The sequence below is a fragment of the Coregonus clupeaformis genome, chromosome 28 (assembly GCF_020615455.1).
Source record: "Coregonus clupeaformis isolate EN_2021a chromosome 28, ASM2061545v1, whole genome shotgun sequence".
NCBI lineage: Eukaryota > Metazoa > Chordata > Actinopteri > Salmoniformes > Salmonidae > Coregonus > Coregonus clupeaformis.
In genome coordinates, this window is record NC_059219.1 from 29,343,167 (window position 1) to 29,359,541 (window position 16,375).

The following is a 16,375-nucleotide window of genomic DNA, read 5'->3' on the forward strand; positions in this document are numbered from 1 at the left end:
TCTGAATTTGTGTGAAGGAGAAGCAGGGGGGGCATGGGCAAGTTGAAGCGGAGGGTGCAGAGCTGGTGGCCGGGGTAGTGGTAGCCAGGTGGAAAGCATGGCCAGCCGTAGCAAAATGCTTGTTGAAATTCTCGATTATTGTAGATTTATCGGTGGTGATAGTGTTTCCTAGCCTCAGTGCAGTGGGCAGCTGGGAGGAAGTGCTCTTATTCTCCATGGACTTTACAGTGTCCCAAAACTTTTTGGAGTTAGTGCTACAGGATGCAAATTTCTGTTTGAAAAAGTTAGCCTTTGCTTTCCTAACTGCTTGTGTATATTGGTTCCTAACTTCCCTGAAAAGTTGCATATCGCAGGGGCTATTTGATGCTAATGCAGTACGCCACAGGATGTTTTTGTGCTGGTCAAGGGCAGTCAAGTCCGAGGAGAACCAGGGGCTATATCTGTTCTTAGTTCTGTATTTTTTGAATGGGGCATGTTTATTTAAGATTGAGAGGAAATTACTTTTAAAGAACAACCAGGCATCCTCTACTGACGGAATGAGATCTATATCCATCCAGGATACCTGGGCCAGGTCAATTAGGAAGGCCTGCTCGCTGAAGTGTTTTAGGGAGCGTTTGACAGTGATGAGGGGTGGTTGTTTGACCGCGGACCTGTTACAGACGCAGGCAATAAGGCAGTGATCGCTGAGATCCTGGTTGAAGACAGCGGAGGTGTATTTAGAGGGTAAGTTAGTCAGGATGATATCTATGAGGGTACCCATGTTTACGGATTTAGGGTTGTACCTGGTAGGTTCGTTGATAATTTGTGTGAGATTGAGGGCATCTAGTTTGGATTGTAGGATGGCCGGGGTGTTAAGCATCTCCCAATTTAGGTCACCAAGCAGTACGAACTCTGAGGATAAATGGGGGGCAATCAGTTCACATATGGTGTCCAGGGCACAGCTGGGGGCTGAGGGGGGTCTGTAGCAAGCGGCAACAGTGAGAGACTTATTTCTGGAAAGGTGGATTTTTAGAAGTAGAAGCTCAAACTGTTTGGGCACAGACCTGGATAGTATGATAGAGCTCTGCGGGCTATCTCTACAGTAGATTGCAACTCCACCCCCTTTGGCAGTTCTATCTAGACAGAACATTTTATAGTTGGGGATGGAAATTTCAGAATTTTTGGTGGCCTTCCTAAGCCAGGATTCAGACACTGCTAGAACATCAGGGTTGGTGGAGTGTGCTAACGCAGTGAATAACTCAAACGTAGGAAGGAGGCTTCTGATATTTACGTGCAGAAAACCAAGGCTTTTACGGTTACAGAAGTCAACAAATGATAGCTCCTGGGGAGTAGGAGTGATACTGGGGGCTGCAGGGCCTGGGTTAGCCTCTACATCACCAGAGGAACAGAGGAGGAGTAGAATAATGATACCACTAAAGGCTTTAAGAACTGGTTTTCTAGTGCATTGGGTACAGAGAATAAAGGGGGCAGATTTCCGGGCGTTGTAGAAAAGATTCAGGGCATTATGTACAGAAAAGGATATGGAAGGATATGAGTACAGTTGAGGTAAACCTAAGCGTTGGGTAACAATGAAAGAGATAGCATCACTGGAGGCACCGATTGAGCCGGTCTCGGCGTGTATGGGGGGTGGAACAAAGGAACTATTTGAGGCAGTTTGAGAGGGACTTGGGGTTCTACAGTGAAATTGTATAATAAGAACTAACCCAAACAGCAATAGACAAGGCATATTGACATGGGAGAGAGGCATAAAGCAATCACAGGTGTTATTAGAGAGAGCTAAGACAACAACTGGTAAACTTTGGGCTGAGGCTAAACAGAATAAACAGGACAGGGTACCGTGTAAAGGAACAGTCCAGCAGGCATCAGCTGTGCAGCTGAGTGATCATAAGGTCCAGTGAACAGCAATATGTGAGTCCGAGAGCAGTTCAAATTGGGTAGGAAGCACAGTTGTAGTTTGCGTGTGCTAGCGGGCCGGGGCTAGCAGATGGATCTTCGTGGTCGACGTCGTAACGGGAAGCCTGTTGAAACCACATCAGACGATTTTGTCGGCAAACCAGTCGTGTTGGATCGGCGGGGCTCAGTGTCAACACTAGGAGGTCCCGTCCGGTTGAAAGAGAGGTAGATAGCCGGGAGATGGGCCTGGCTCGAGGCTAGCTCAAGGCTAACTGGTGCTGCTAAGGGGCAATAGTAATTAGCCAACAACAGGTTGCAGCTAGCTGGTTGCGATGATCCGGCGCTAGGGTCCAGTGATTCCGGCAGAAAGTCCGATATGCTCTGGGTCGATAGCACGCTGTGCAGACTGGCCGACGAATTGTCCAGGCTAGAGCTAGAGCTGGCTGGTGGGTAGTGCCACGGACAATGGTGAAGACGCTAACGGTGGCTAATAGCAAGTAGCCATTCAGTTGCAGCTAGACTAGTTTCAGCTTCTTCACCATTCTTCAAGGTTCTTGATAAAAGTTATAAAGAAATAATAGAATCCTTTCCACGATGGGTGAGGCGGGTTGCAGGAAAGTATATTTAGTTAAAGAATGAAAAGTAAAATTGAGAAATATATACAAAATAGACAAAAAAACTAGAAACTGGCTATTTACACTAGGACACAGAAAAAAAATGGAAAAAAAACACGACCGCACTGCTACGCCATTATTATGTCACAATAACTCTACCCACATGTACATATTACCTCAATCACCTCAACTAACCGGTGCCCCCGCACATTGACTCTGTACCTGCACCCCCTGTATATAGCCTCCCTACTGTTATTTTATTTTACTGCTGCTCTTTAATTATTTTTTACTTATCTATTTTTTACTTAACACTTATTTTTCTTAAAACTGCATTGTTGGTTAAGGGCTTGTAAGCATTTCACTATAAGGTCTACACCTGTTGTATTCGGCGCATGTGGCAAATAACATTTGATACAGGCTTGTTGAGGAATTATTAAGGTATGGATATAGAGAAACTGTGTGTGAAATGGTGGACCTCTGAGATATGTGACTCCTCTTCTCCAGTGTGTACTGTACTGCTGGGTGTAAGGATGTGACAGGGGACATCTGTGGTCACTCTGAGCAGGGTTACAGAGATGTGAGTATACTGCCTCAGCTCCAGTTTCACTCCCTCATCAACTCAGCCTTGTGATAATGACATCGGTTGCACTGGTCACTTGAGGAAGGCTTAACAGTGGAGAGATGCAAACGTTTATTGAAACTATTTGTTCTCTCTCTCTTTCTCTCATTCTCTCTCTCAATCTCTCTCTCTCTCTCTCTTTCTCTCACAAACACACACACACATTCCCTCACCTCACCCAGACGTCAGTGTTGTGCAAAGCTGCGGTCCATGCCGGGGTGGTGTCAGACAACGTAGGAGGACAGATCACTGTGACCCGTGGGATGAGTCCAGCTTTGCCAACGGCATTCTGTCCAAGATGTATGTTTCCATCCACATCATATTGAAAGGGGTTTGGGAGGAAGGGATGCATATTCATTATTCATGATGGCATACTGTGTTAATATTTGCTGTATTCAGAAAGGTAACATTTAATGTAATCTGTTAGCACTCCAGGACCTCTGTAGGGGTTATTGGGGAGATGAAATGTGGGCCACTTACTGTAAATGGATCCGCTCTTGCTTATGGTATATAGGGATGCCATTCATGAACATTGTTGTTTTGACAGGGGATCACTGTCTGAATAGAAGCTGGTCTTCAGCAAAGGTAAACGGAACCAGGAGATATAATGCCAGACTGAATTAGCTGTTCAAGTCATTATTGCAAGTTATCTTCCTCTGCATCTTCCTCTGCAGTTCCAGGTATAAGCGGCATAAGCGGTGCAATTTCGAAATTTGGTTGTGTATCGGCAGTTTTTATTTTGTTATGTCAGTCAGACAGTCACTCAATTAGTGTAATTTTTTCAATTGGCAGTTAGTCTAGCCAGCTAACTAAACTTGTAGTAATCATGTCCGAATACCGACCAGGCACGCAGGGGTCCCCCATTTATTGTGTTAGTCATTCTCACTCAGATATCATATTAACATGGCATAAGTCATTAAAAAATATGTAGAATTGCAGGAAATGTGCTTTAAAACTGCAACGTTTTCTCTACGCCCCATAGCAAACTGTGCAGAATTTCACTCCAACAGAGTGTAATGATGAACTGACTGTTTCTGGTTTCAATGCATCTTCCATCTGGAGAGAAGTGAACAGACTGGGGCAGCTTGTATTATGGTCCCCTAAGAACATGGATGCCGAGGGACAGATACTACCCTGGGCATCAGACGGTAGTGACCGGGAGCCCTGGCTGGAGCTAGAGATTACAGACAAGAACAGTGTCACAGGTCAGTGAAAGGTTATGAGGTGATGTTGTTCTCCTCTCATGGCCAAAATATAATTAGCTTTGAGTGGTTATTAAAATGAAAATATGAAGATAGAAACCACTGCTTTTTCATTGAACTCACAATACTATTTTGCTGATTTCAAAACTATTGAGTTTGGTGGTCCGGTACCTCCGGCTGCAGCCCCAGAGCTGGCAAGGTAGGGCCTCAGCACACGTCCAAGTCCTGGGCTGCCCTCTCCCCAAGATCCACCCCAGGCCTCGCTCCGCTGGGGGTAAGGCTCAACCATACATTCCAGATAAAAACAGTCTAGAAAATGTGAATACTACATGCTCTTTGCAACTGAGCCACTAGAATAAACTTTCCATTTTATTGTACGGCAAATTGCAATTGTGGCATCAGCAAGAGAGAATGTAGCTTGTATGCTGGATGCCATTCATATCATATCCTCCAACTCTCTCTATAGGATATCCATCCTTAAAAGTTGATGTTAGCACAACACCTCTCCCCAATCCAGTCCCCACAGAGGGCCCTGTTATCATAAAGGACTCAAGCCTGAGTATGTACCTAATTTGTTCAAACCCCTAAAAGTCTAAGCCTTTCGGGGATCATTTTGCTATTTGAGTTTGAATTTTAGGAGATTAGGTATCCATTTTTTATTTTATTATTATTATTTGATTAAACATTTAATAGAAACACATAGAATAACGTATTCATACATGGCAAAACAGATAGTAATAAAAATAATCTAAAGGAAGTTTGTTTTGAAGTTGTCACGCACGTTGACTGATGACTCGTGGAACCAAGGCGCAGCGTGATAAGCGTACATATTTATTGATACACAACACACGAACAAAACAACAAAACGAAACGATACGTGAAGTCCTGAGGTTACACACACCAAACCTTTACGGATCAAGATCCCACAAACTAACTGGTGCCAACAGGCTGCCTAAGTATGGTCCCCAATCAGAGACAACGAGCTACAGCTGCCTCTGATTGGGAACCACCCTGGTCAACATAGATCTAAACGATCTAGAACAAAAAACATAGAAAAATCCACACCCTGGCTCAACATTTAAGAGTCCCCAGAGCCAGGGCGTGACAGAAGTAAATGAATGGAAGTACTATCCTGATCGTTCTTTTATCTCTCTATTTTTTCTCTCTCATATTTAACCCCTTTTTTGGCACTAAACTACTTCCATATATACAGTACTTCCATTCATTTTTTAAAACTGGTACCAGGCTACCTTTAGACGAGTCTTGTGAGGCTTGTGGGCATCCTCGATGGTGTGGTCATATTAGTGTGTAGCCCAAACTGTCCGGACGCTACAGACAGAAGTTGGCAGATCGGCGGTACTGACTTCAGACGAGTCTCATGACGCTTGTGGGGGTCGTAGAGCAAAATGCAGAACACCATCGTGTTCGTGTGAGTCTCATCTTTCCATATATTAGTTTGTAGCCCAAACAGACATTTTCGTGAAAAGACCGATTTTCGGGATGTCTCCTGGTCTGACAAACACTGCTGTAGCTCTGCCAACTTCCATCGCAGATGTGAAAGGCTGACATCGGTGGATGTGGTGGATTGAGATGCAGCCCATGCAAAACTGATATCTCTAGCTTAAACAGATGGATTTTGATGGGGATTTTTGTATTATGTTAATTAGATTTACACACGGATGCAGGCATTGACTCTAGGGTTTTTTAAAGTACTTCGTGTTTTTCAATTTGAACTGCAGCAGTTTTTGTGGAATTTAATTTGTATTTTATTGATCGGAATAAGCCTTGGGGCCACCATGCCTTTTATAACACCTGTAAAAATTGTTGTACAACAATATCGATTTTGATGTTAGAGTGCTTATATGCTTGACACTGGACTTCCTTCACATTGTTATAAAGCACATAGCTAATTAATAGTTTAAAGCTGGCCTTTCTTCAGCAGCGGCTGTTTGTTGTATTGACCATTCAGCCTAGCATGCTGATTGGTCCTCCTGTGCCCTGCAGGCTCCAATCAGCCAGTGATAGTGGTGGTGGGCGTGATCCTCGGACTGATCCTGTGTGTTAGTTGTCTGTTGGCTGGAGTCTGGTACAATAGAAGGTATTGTAACACTATACCATATGTAGGTAGCAGTCCAACACCCCCTCACTGGCTATCCTCCCAATGCTTGATATTTTAATTTAGGCCTAGATTCAATCAGATCAAGTGTTAACATGCGATAGCTCACACCCGCATAGCTGGTGTTTTGGCAGTGTCGAAGGTGTAACTGCGTTAGAGCTGTCAAAATGGTGAGCGGCTGCTAGTGTGGTCATTGTTACAAAGCCATACCCATCCCACTCGTGTTAAATTCAGAACAAGAAAGTTGACCACCTCGCGCGGATCTCAGATAATCTAGCCCTTAGCTGCCAACAAACACGCAGATAACACAAAAGTGTCCACATACTTTACAATGTTATTCTGACACAATATGGCAATGTTATGATATATAATTATGCTGTAGTTTGATTAATTAAATGTGTTGTCTTGTTGTCTTTTAAAGGAAAAAAGCTGCACACATGAAGAAGTATTCCTTACCCAAAGGTATTCTTGCGCATTGCTCACTGTTGTTTTACTCTTACTACTTTTCCAGGACCTCTCTGAGAGTGTTTTTGTCTCTGTCTGTCCAGTAGCCTCTCAGAGCTTCCAGGGGAAGAGCCCCCCCCTGCTCCGACTCTGAGCTTATCTCCTACCCTCTAGAGCGGGGTGTCCATGACGCTTTACCCAACCCTCCTCTCAATGGTAAGAATGCACAAACAACCCAGCCTTTTCAACAGAGCATGCCAGTGAGGCTGGGTATATAACCTCAAGCTTTTCTTCATGATATGTATTACTCTGACCTTTCCTCTATCAGCTGCATGCCTGACCCTGAATTAGCTCTAGAATTGTTCTCATCTATTTTTATCTCTCTGGCAGACAAACACTCTCCCTTTAAATGCCTTAGAGTAAAAAATAGAACAAATCCTTGGTTCTCTATAGAACTTTCAGATCTTGTTATGATGATAAATCAGGGGCCAAGGCTAGAAAAACTGACTATAGCTGATCGATAGCTTTTCAAGGCAATTGATAAATAGATGCAATTCCTCAATCAAGAAAGCTAAATCTAGGTACTTTCTAAGTTCTCAAATAAAATAAAATAACATTTTATTTGCCACATGCGCCGAATACAACAGGTGTAGACATTACAGTGAAATGCTTACTTACAAGCCCATAACCAACAATGCAGTTTAAGAAAAAAATAAAAATAGCAAATAATTAAAGAGCAGCAGTAAAATAAAATAACAGTAGGGAGGTTATATACAGGGGGTACCGGTACAGAGTCAATGTGCGGGGGCACCTGTTAGTCGAGGTAATTGAGGTAATATGTACATGTGGGTAGAGTTAAAGTGACTATGCATAGATAATAAACAGAGTAGCAGCAGCATAAAATAGGGGGTTGGGGTGGGGGGGGGGGCAATGCAAATAGTCCGGTTAGCCATGATTAGCTGTTCAGGAGTCTTATGGCTTGGGGGTAGAAGCTGTTAAGAAGCCTTTTGGACCTAGACTTGGTGCTCCGGTACCGCTTGCCATGTGGTAGCAGAGAGAACAGTCTATGACTAGGGTGGCTGGAGTCTTTGATATTTTTTTAGGGCCTTCCTCTGACACCGCCTGGTATAGAGGTCCTGGATGGCAGGAAGCTTGGCCCCAGTGATGTACTGGGCCGTACGCACTACCCTCTGTAGTGCCTTGCGGTCAGATGCCGAGCAGTTGCCATACCAGGCAGTGATGCAACCAGTCAGGATGCTCTCGATGGTGCAGGTGTAGAACTTTTTGAGGATCTGAGGTCCCATGCCAAATCGTTTCAGTCTCCTGAGGGGGAATAGGCTTTGTCATGCCCTCTTCACGACTGTCTTGGTGTGTTTGGACCATGATAGTTTGTTGGTGATGTGGACACCAAGGAACTTGAAGCTCTCAACCTGTTCCACTACAGCCACCTCAATGAGAATGGGGGCGTGCTCAGTCCTCTTCTTTTTTCTGTAGTCCACAATCATCTCCTTTGTCTTGAGCACGTTGAGGGAGAGGTTGTTATCCTGGCACCACACGGCCAGGTCTCTGACCTCCTCCCTATAGGCTGTCTCATCATTGTCTGTGATCAGGCCTACCACTATTGTGTCATCGGCAAACTTAATGATGGTGTTGGAGTCGTGCCAGGCCATGCAGTCATGAGTGAACAGAGAGTACAGGAGGGGACTGAGCACGCACCCTTGAGGCGCCCATGTTGAGGATCAGCGTGGCAGATGTGTTGTTACCTACCCTTATCACCTGGGGGCGGCCCGTCAGGAAGTCCAGGATCCAGTTGCAGAGGGAGGTGTTTAGTCCCAGGGTCCTTAGCTTAGTGATGTGCTTTGAGGGCACTATGGTGTTGAACGCTGAGCTGTAGTCAATGAATAGCATTCTCACATAGGTGTTCCTCTTCTCCAGGTAGGAAAGGGCAGTGTGGGGTGCAATAGAGATTGCATCATCTGTGGATCTGTTGGGTCGGTATGCAACTTATACTGGGTCTAGGGTTTCTGGGATAATGGTGTTGATGTGAGCCATGACCAGCCTTTCAAAGCACTTCATGGCTACAGACGTGAGTGCTACGGGTCAGTAGTCATTTATGCAGGTTATCTTAGTGTTCTTGGGCACAGGGACTATGGTGGTCTGCTTGAAACATGTTGGTATTACAGACTCAGTTAGGGACATGTTGAAAATGTCAGTGAAGACACTTGCCAGTTGGTCAGCACATGCTCGGAGTACACGTCCCGGTAATCCGTCTGGCCCTGCGGCCTTGTGAATGTTGACCTGTTTAAAGGTCTTACTCACATCGGCTACAGAGAGCTTGATCACATAGTCATCCGGAACAGCTGATGCTCTCATGCATGCTTCAGTGTTGCTTGCCTCGAAGCGAGCATAGAAGTGATTTAGCTCTTCTGGTGGGCTTGTGTCACTGGGCATCTCGCGGCTGTGCTTCCCATTGTAGTCTGTAATAGTTTTCAAGCCCTGCCACACCGACTAGCGTCAGAGCCGGTGTACTACGATTCCTGTATTGACTCTTTGCCTGTTTGATGGCTCGTCGGAGGGCATAGCGGGATTTCTTATAAGCGTGCGAGTCCCGCTCCTTGAAGGTGGCAGCTCTACCCTTTAGCTCAGTGCGGATTTTGCCTGTAATCCATGGCTTCAGGTTGGGGTATGTATGTACGGTCACTGTGGGGACGACGTCATCGATGCACTTATTGATGAAGCCAGAGACTGATGTGGTGTACTCCTCAATGTTATCGGAAGAATCCCGGAACATATTCCAGTCTGTGCTAGCAAAACAGTCCTGTAGCTTAGCATCTGCGTCATCTGACCACTTCCTTATTGACTGAGTCACTGGTGCTTCCTGCGTTAGTTTTTGCTTATAAGCAGGAATCAGGAGGATAGAGTTATGGTCAGATTTGCCAAATGGAGGGCGAGGGAGAGCTTTGTACATGTCTCTGTGTGTGGAGTAAAGGTGGTCTAGAGTTTTTTTCCTTCTGGTTGCACATTTAACATGCTGGTAGAAATGAGGTAGAACGGTTAATGCACTGAAGCGTGGAAATTCCTCTCCTTCCCTGCCTAAGCAAGTTGTGTCAGCATTTTATCTCAGCAGGCTTTTTATTTGAACAAAATGGTGGTTTAATTGACCCTGGTCAGCCAGTTTACTGCCTGCTCCTCTCCCAGCCTCTAGTTGGCTCGAAGGAAGTGCCGTCAACTTCTAGTGAATCTTCAGTCGGCCTTTATTGTCCTGCAGAAAGCCTTTGTTGAACTGAAATTGGAACTTAATGCTGGTAAATCCAAGTATATGTTATTTTCCAAATAAAGTAAAAATGTATCTGATGATTTATGCATACGTACTTTGAATGGTGCCCTTGTTGATGGTGTCCCCATTTATAAATATCTGGGTATCTGGATTGACGAAAAGCTATCTTTCAAAAAGGATGTTGATGAGTTAGTTAAGAAATTAAGAATTCAAAATAGGCTTCTTCTATAGGAGCAGGTCCTTTCGTTAGATAGCAGAAAACAAATAATTCAGTCAACATTCATTCCGGTTATTGACTATGGCAGCTGCCACTGTATTGAAGCCTTTGGATGCAGTTTATCATAGCGCATTGTGCTTTATTACGGGCGATAGGTTCAGTACACAAAGTCTCGTAGATCGATGCATTGCACTCTTTTAGTCTATGAAGCCCTCTTTGTTAAACTTCTGCCATACCTTACCCCATTGTTAACCTTCAGACACATAAGTTACCAGACCCGGACTCAGGGATGGTCAACATTTACATTTAAGTCATTTAGCAGACGCTCTTATCCAGAGCGACTTACAGTTAGTGAATACATATTTTTTATACTGGCCCCCCGTGGGAATCGAACCCACAACCCTGGCGTTGCAAACGCCATGCTCTATCAACTGAGCTACATCCCTGCCGGCCATTCCCTCCCCTACCCTGGACAACGCTAGGCCAATTGTGCGCCGCCCATGAGTCTCCCGGTCGCGGCCGGCTGCGAGAGAGCCTGGATTCGAACCAGGATCTCTAGTGGCACAGCTAGCACTGTGATGCAGTGCCTTAGACCACTGCACCACTCAGGAGTCAACCCTGGAGTTCCCTTCAATCTCCACCGAGTTAGGTAAATCTGCTTTTAGTCTTTTTGCGTGTGGAATGATCTCCATAAGTCCTTAAAGTCCTTAAAGTCGTTAAGCGTTAGAGGGCCTTTTTACTGAAGAATGTGTGTGTTGCATATGATTGTGTTTTGCTTTTCGTGTTTTGTGTTTGCTTTTAATGTATTGTGTAATTGATGTGTATATACAGTTGAAGTCGGAAGTTTACATACACTTAGGTTGGAGTCATTAAAACTCCACAAATTTCTTGTTAACAAACTATAGTTTTGGCAAGTCGGTTAGGACATCTACTTTGTGCATGACACAAGTAATTTTTCCAACAATTGTTTACAGAGATTATTTCACTTATAATTCACTGTATCACAATTCCAGTGGGTCAGAAGTTTACATACACTAAATTGACTGTGCTTTAAACAGCTTGGAAAATTCCAGAAAATGATGTCATGGCTTTTGAAGCTTCTGATAGGCTAATAACATCATTTGAGTCAATCGGAGGTGTACCTGTGGATATATTTCAAGGCCTACCTTCAAACTCAGTGCCTCTTTGCTTGACATCATGGGAAAATCAAAATAAATCAGCCAAGACCTCAGAAAAAAAAGTAGACCTCCACAAGTATGGTTCATCCTTGGGAGCAATTTCCAAACACCTGAAGGTACCACGTTCATCTGTACAAACAATAGTACACAAGTATAAACACCATGGGACCACGCAGCCATCATACCGCTCAGGAAAGAGACGCGTTCTGTCTCCTAGAAATGAACGTACTTTGGTGCGAAAAGTGCAAATCAATTCCAGAACAACAGCAAAGGACCTTGTGAAGATACTGGAGGAAACATGTACAAAAGTATCTATATCCTTAGTAAAACGAGTCCTATATCGACATAACCTGAAAGGCCGCTCAGTAAGGAAGAAGCCACTGCTCCAAAACAGCCATAAAAAAGACAGACTACGGTTTGAAACTGCACATGGGGACGTACTTTTTGGAGAAATTTCCTCTGGTCTGATGAAACAAAAATAGAACTGTTTGGACATAATGACCATCGTTGTGTTTGGAGAAAAAAGGTGGTAGCTTGCAAGCCGAAGAACACCATCCCAACCGTGAAGCACGGGGGTGGCAGCATCATGCTGTGGGGGTGCTTTGCTGCAGGAGGGACTGGTGCACAAAATAGATGGCATCATGAGGAAGGAAAATTATGTGGATATATTGAAGCAACATCTCAAGACATCAGTCAGGAAGTTCAAGCTTGGTCGCAAATGGGTCTTCCAAATGGACAATGACCTCAAGCATACTTCCAAAGTTGTGGCAAAATGGCTTAAGGACAACAAAGTCAAGGTATTGGAGTGGCCATCACAAAGCCCTGACCTCAATCCTATAGAAAATATGTGGGCAGAACTGAAAAAGCGTGTGCGTTCAAGGAGGCCTACAAACCTGACTCAGTTACACCAGGAGGAATGGGCCAACTTACTGTGGGAAGCTTGTGGAAGGCTACCCAAAACGTTTGACCCAAGTTAAACAATTTAAAGGCAATGCTACCAAATACTAATTGAGTGTATGTAAACTTCTGACCCACTGGGAATGTGATGAAAGAAATAAAAGCTGAAATAAATCATTCTCTCTACTATTATTCTGACATTTCACATTCTTAAAATAAAGTGGTGAGCCTAACTGACCTAAGACAGGGAATTTTTACTAGGATTAAATGTCAGGAATTGTGAAAACTGAGTTTAAATGTATTTGGCTAAGGTGTATGTAAACTTCCAACTTCAACTGTAGATATGTATAGTGTAATTGTTGTTTATTGATGTGTTCATTCAGGGCTCATCTGCGAAGACAGATTCCCTGCTTAAATAAACGTTAAATAAAAAATAAAATAGAAAAACATGCAGTTGTCAGATGTTATCTTTTGCTATTTGTCAGATGATGTATTCACTGTAGACCAGGAGCCAGAAAGATAGGAGTTCCTTCTTCATAATCCTGAAATTAGAGAACCTTGTCAAGCCTAGCCTGGTCCCATGTCTGTTTGTGCTGTAAGCCAACTCCTACCCTATACAGCACAAACAGATCCGGGACCAGGCTATCCTGCCAGGGCAACAGGACTACACATACACATCTCCTCCCGCTTACAATTGCTAGGCCAATGAATATTCACGTGGACTCATCTCATTGCTGTTCTGGACTGTTTCAATATTACTCAACATGTCAATTTTCCCACTCACATCAAGGGACACATATTTGATCTCGTCTGCTCTGTTGGCCTCAACCTAACTCATATTTCACCTTCTCAGTTCCCACTGTTTGACCACAAGATCCTTAATTTCTCTCTTCCCTCATACACACCCCACAACACTGACAAAAGTCTCATCTCCTTCTGCAACATCAAAGCTGTTAACCCCTTCCAACTCTCTGATGCCATCTGTTCTGCCCTGCCCCTTGACCACGCCCCCAACTCACCTGATGAACTAGCTGTCTAATTCAACACTGCTGTATCCGCCTCCCTCAACTCTCTGGCCCCTCCTTCCCCTCCTCCTCCCCCTGGTTTACCCCTAAGCTCCGTGCCCTGAAGCAAACTGGCCGCCTGAAGTGCCTGAGCAGGAAATCTGGGCTCACTGTCCACGCTAAAGCCTACAAACTCCACCTCTCCACCTACAGAGATACCCTCAGTGCTGCCAGGTCCGCCTACTTCTCCAACATCATCAACAGCTCCAATAAGAACTCCCGGACTCTGTTCTCCACTGTCAGCAAACTACTACTGAACTCTGCAACTCCTTCCTTCAGTTTTGCAAGGACAAGATCACCAAAATAAACTCATCACTGACTGATCAATCTCACTCAGCCGCCCCTACCCCTGTCAACCTCCCAACTGTCAACCCTGAAACCCGGCTCTCCGAATTCATCCCCCATTGACTCTCCCTATATCTCAAAACTCATCATGTCATCCAAGACTACAACCTGCTCCCGGGATCCCCTCCCCACTGTTCTCATCAAAGCCTGCCTGCCTGCTCTCTGTCCATATATCACACACATCGTCTACCTCTCCCTCGTCCACGGAACTGTCCTCTCCATCTACAAAACAGCTGCGGTCACCCCAATCTTTAAAAAGCCCCAACTGGACACCACCATTCTCAATAACTTCCGGCCCATTTCCAACCTCCCTTCAGGGCCTAAAATTAACACCCGCCACCTGCCAAATGCAGGTATCTTTTGGCATTGGTGGGTAAGAGGTTTATTTCACCAGCCACGTTGGAGGGTGGTCAGGGTTCAACAGTGCAAGCATTTCACTTGCATTTGTGTATAAAAATAGTCAAGTATGATCACATTTAAAGTAAAATAAATGCAGCAGTATCTGTTTTCAAAGTATTTCTGCCATTTTGTTTCATAGCTGGTAAATTAATCGCACAAGGTCAAAGAACTAAGAATCCTATATAGGCTATTCCACCTCGCGCTGAAAAACTGCCTGGCTGGGGGCTGTGCACACGTGAAAAGCTGAGTGAAATATTCATTTTTAGAAGAGCTGCGCACAGGCATAAAAGTTGGTTTAATTTATTTTAAACGAAAGTCTATTGAAGTGAGACTTTGTCCTTGTGTTTCTTGGCTATTTACATTGTTTTGTTCACAAGTTAGGTGGTTTTTCTATGTTTGAGTTTCAACTGTTAGGGAAGAGAAGACAACGCTTCTACTAGTCAGACTCAATCTCACAGACACAAACATGACTGGAGTCCGCTACCATGTAACCTCCCGCCCTTAAAGGGGCAGGGGAAAAATGATGTCTCATCTGTGATATTTGGTTAAAAGACTTGGGTCACAAAAAACGAAATTAAACAATATACCACATTACGTCTTACTAGTAATACATTTATTGTTTTAGAAACAATACAAAGCATGCTCATCCATTTTTTTGTGTTTTGTCAGTGTAATTTTAGCAAAATAAATCATATTTTGGGTGGTAAAAAATCTGAGTGGCTGGTATATTTTTTTATCTACCTGCCACAGTGGCTGGTGGACCAAAAAGTTACTTTTATGCCCTGCTCCCCTTCCTTGCTAAGACTCTGGAATGGATTGCTGCTTCCCAATTACAAACCCTCCTGCTAATCGAGCCCTTCCAATCTGGTTTCCGCCACCTCCGCAGTACTGAAACTGCACTCCTCAAAGTTGTCAATGACCCCCTCACCTCTGCTGATGCTGGTGCCCTCAACATCCTGATTCTTCTTGACCTAAGTGCCGCTTTTGACACAGTGAGTCATCAGATCCTCCTCACCAGGCTTCAGGGTCTGGGTGTTGAGGGCACCGCACTCATGGCTACAATCATACCTCACAAACCGGACCCTCAGTGGCCACACCTCAGACTCAGCGGAAGTTAAACAGGGTGTCCTCCAGGGCTCTGTGCTGGGCCCCTTACTCTTCATCATCTACATCCTCCCTCTTGGTCAGATCCTCCGTCACTTCAACCTTGACTTCCACTGCTATGCCGACGCCACCCAGATCTACCTCAGCACCAAATCCTTCCTCAACCCACATCTGACCCACATTGAATCCTGCCTCTCTGCAATAAAAACATGGATGCAACAAAACTTCCTCAAGTTCAACAGTGATAAAACGGAACTCCTCATCATAGGCACCAAATCCACCCTCACCAAAGCTGGCAACCTCCCCATTGACGACACCACTGTCTCTCCCTCCCCCCACGCATGTAACCTTGGCGTCATCTTGGACTCCACCCTCTTCCACCTGCGCAACATTGCCAAAGTCAAGTCCTCCCTCTCCCGTCCTGTTGCTGAAACCCTCATACATGCATTAATCTCCTTCCGTCTTGACTATTGCAACTCACTACTCTCCGGCATCAACTTAAGCTCCCTCCTTAAGCTCCAAATGGTTCAAAACGCTGCAGCCGTTCTCACACACACTAAGTTCTGGCAGCACATCCCCCCTGTCCTCCATGAGCTCCACTGGCTCCCTGTCTCCCAACACATTGATTACAAGATCCTCCTTCTGACCTACAAAGCCCTCCACCACCTTATCTCTCAGACCTTCTTCTCCTCTACTAGATTAAGATCACTTTATTGATCAATTGCACACAAGGTCCAACCGAAATTTGACTTCCGCTTTTAACCCAACCCCTCCGAAAGACACACATACATAAACAGGTTTTGGAGAGGTGCAGGGGGCTGCCACATTGGGTGCCCGGTGAGCTGTCATTGTGGGGGGTTAAGTGCCTTGCTCAAGGGCACAAGGGCAGACAATGGCCTCTAGGATTTGATACCAGCAACCCTCTGGTTGCCAGCTCACTTCCCACCAGATTTTTCCCATCAGACCTGGGATGTGAACTGGCAACCCTTCGGTTGCTGGCTCGCCT

General features: G+C 44.8%; 1 pseudogene; it reads left to right on the forward strand.

The window, feature by feature from the left end:
* The window catches only part of LOC121543946, a 31,861-nt pseudogene that overhangs the window by 13,868 nt on the left and 1,618 nt on the right, over positions 1 to 16,375 (forward strand).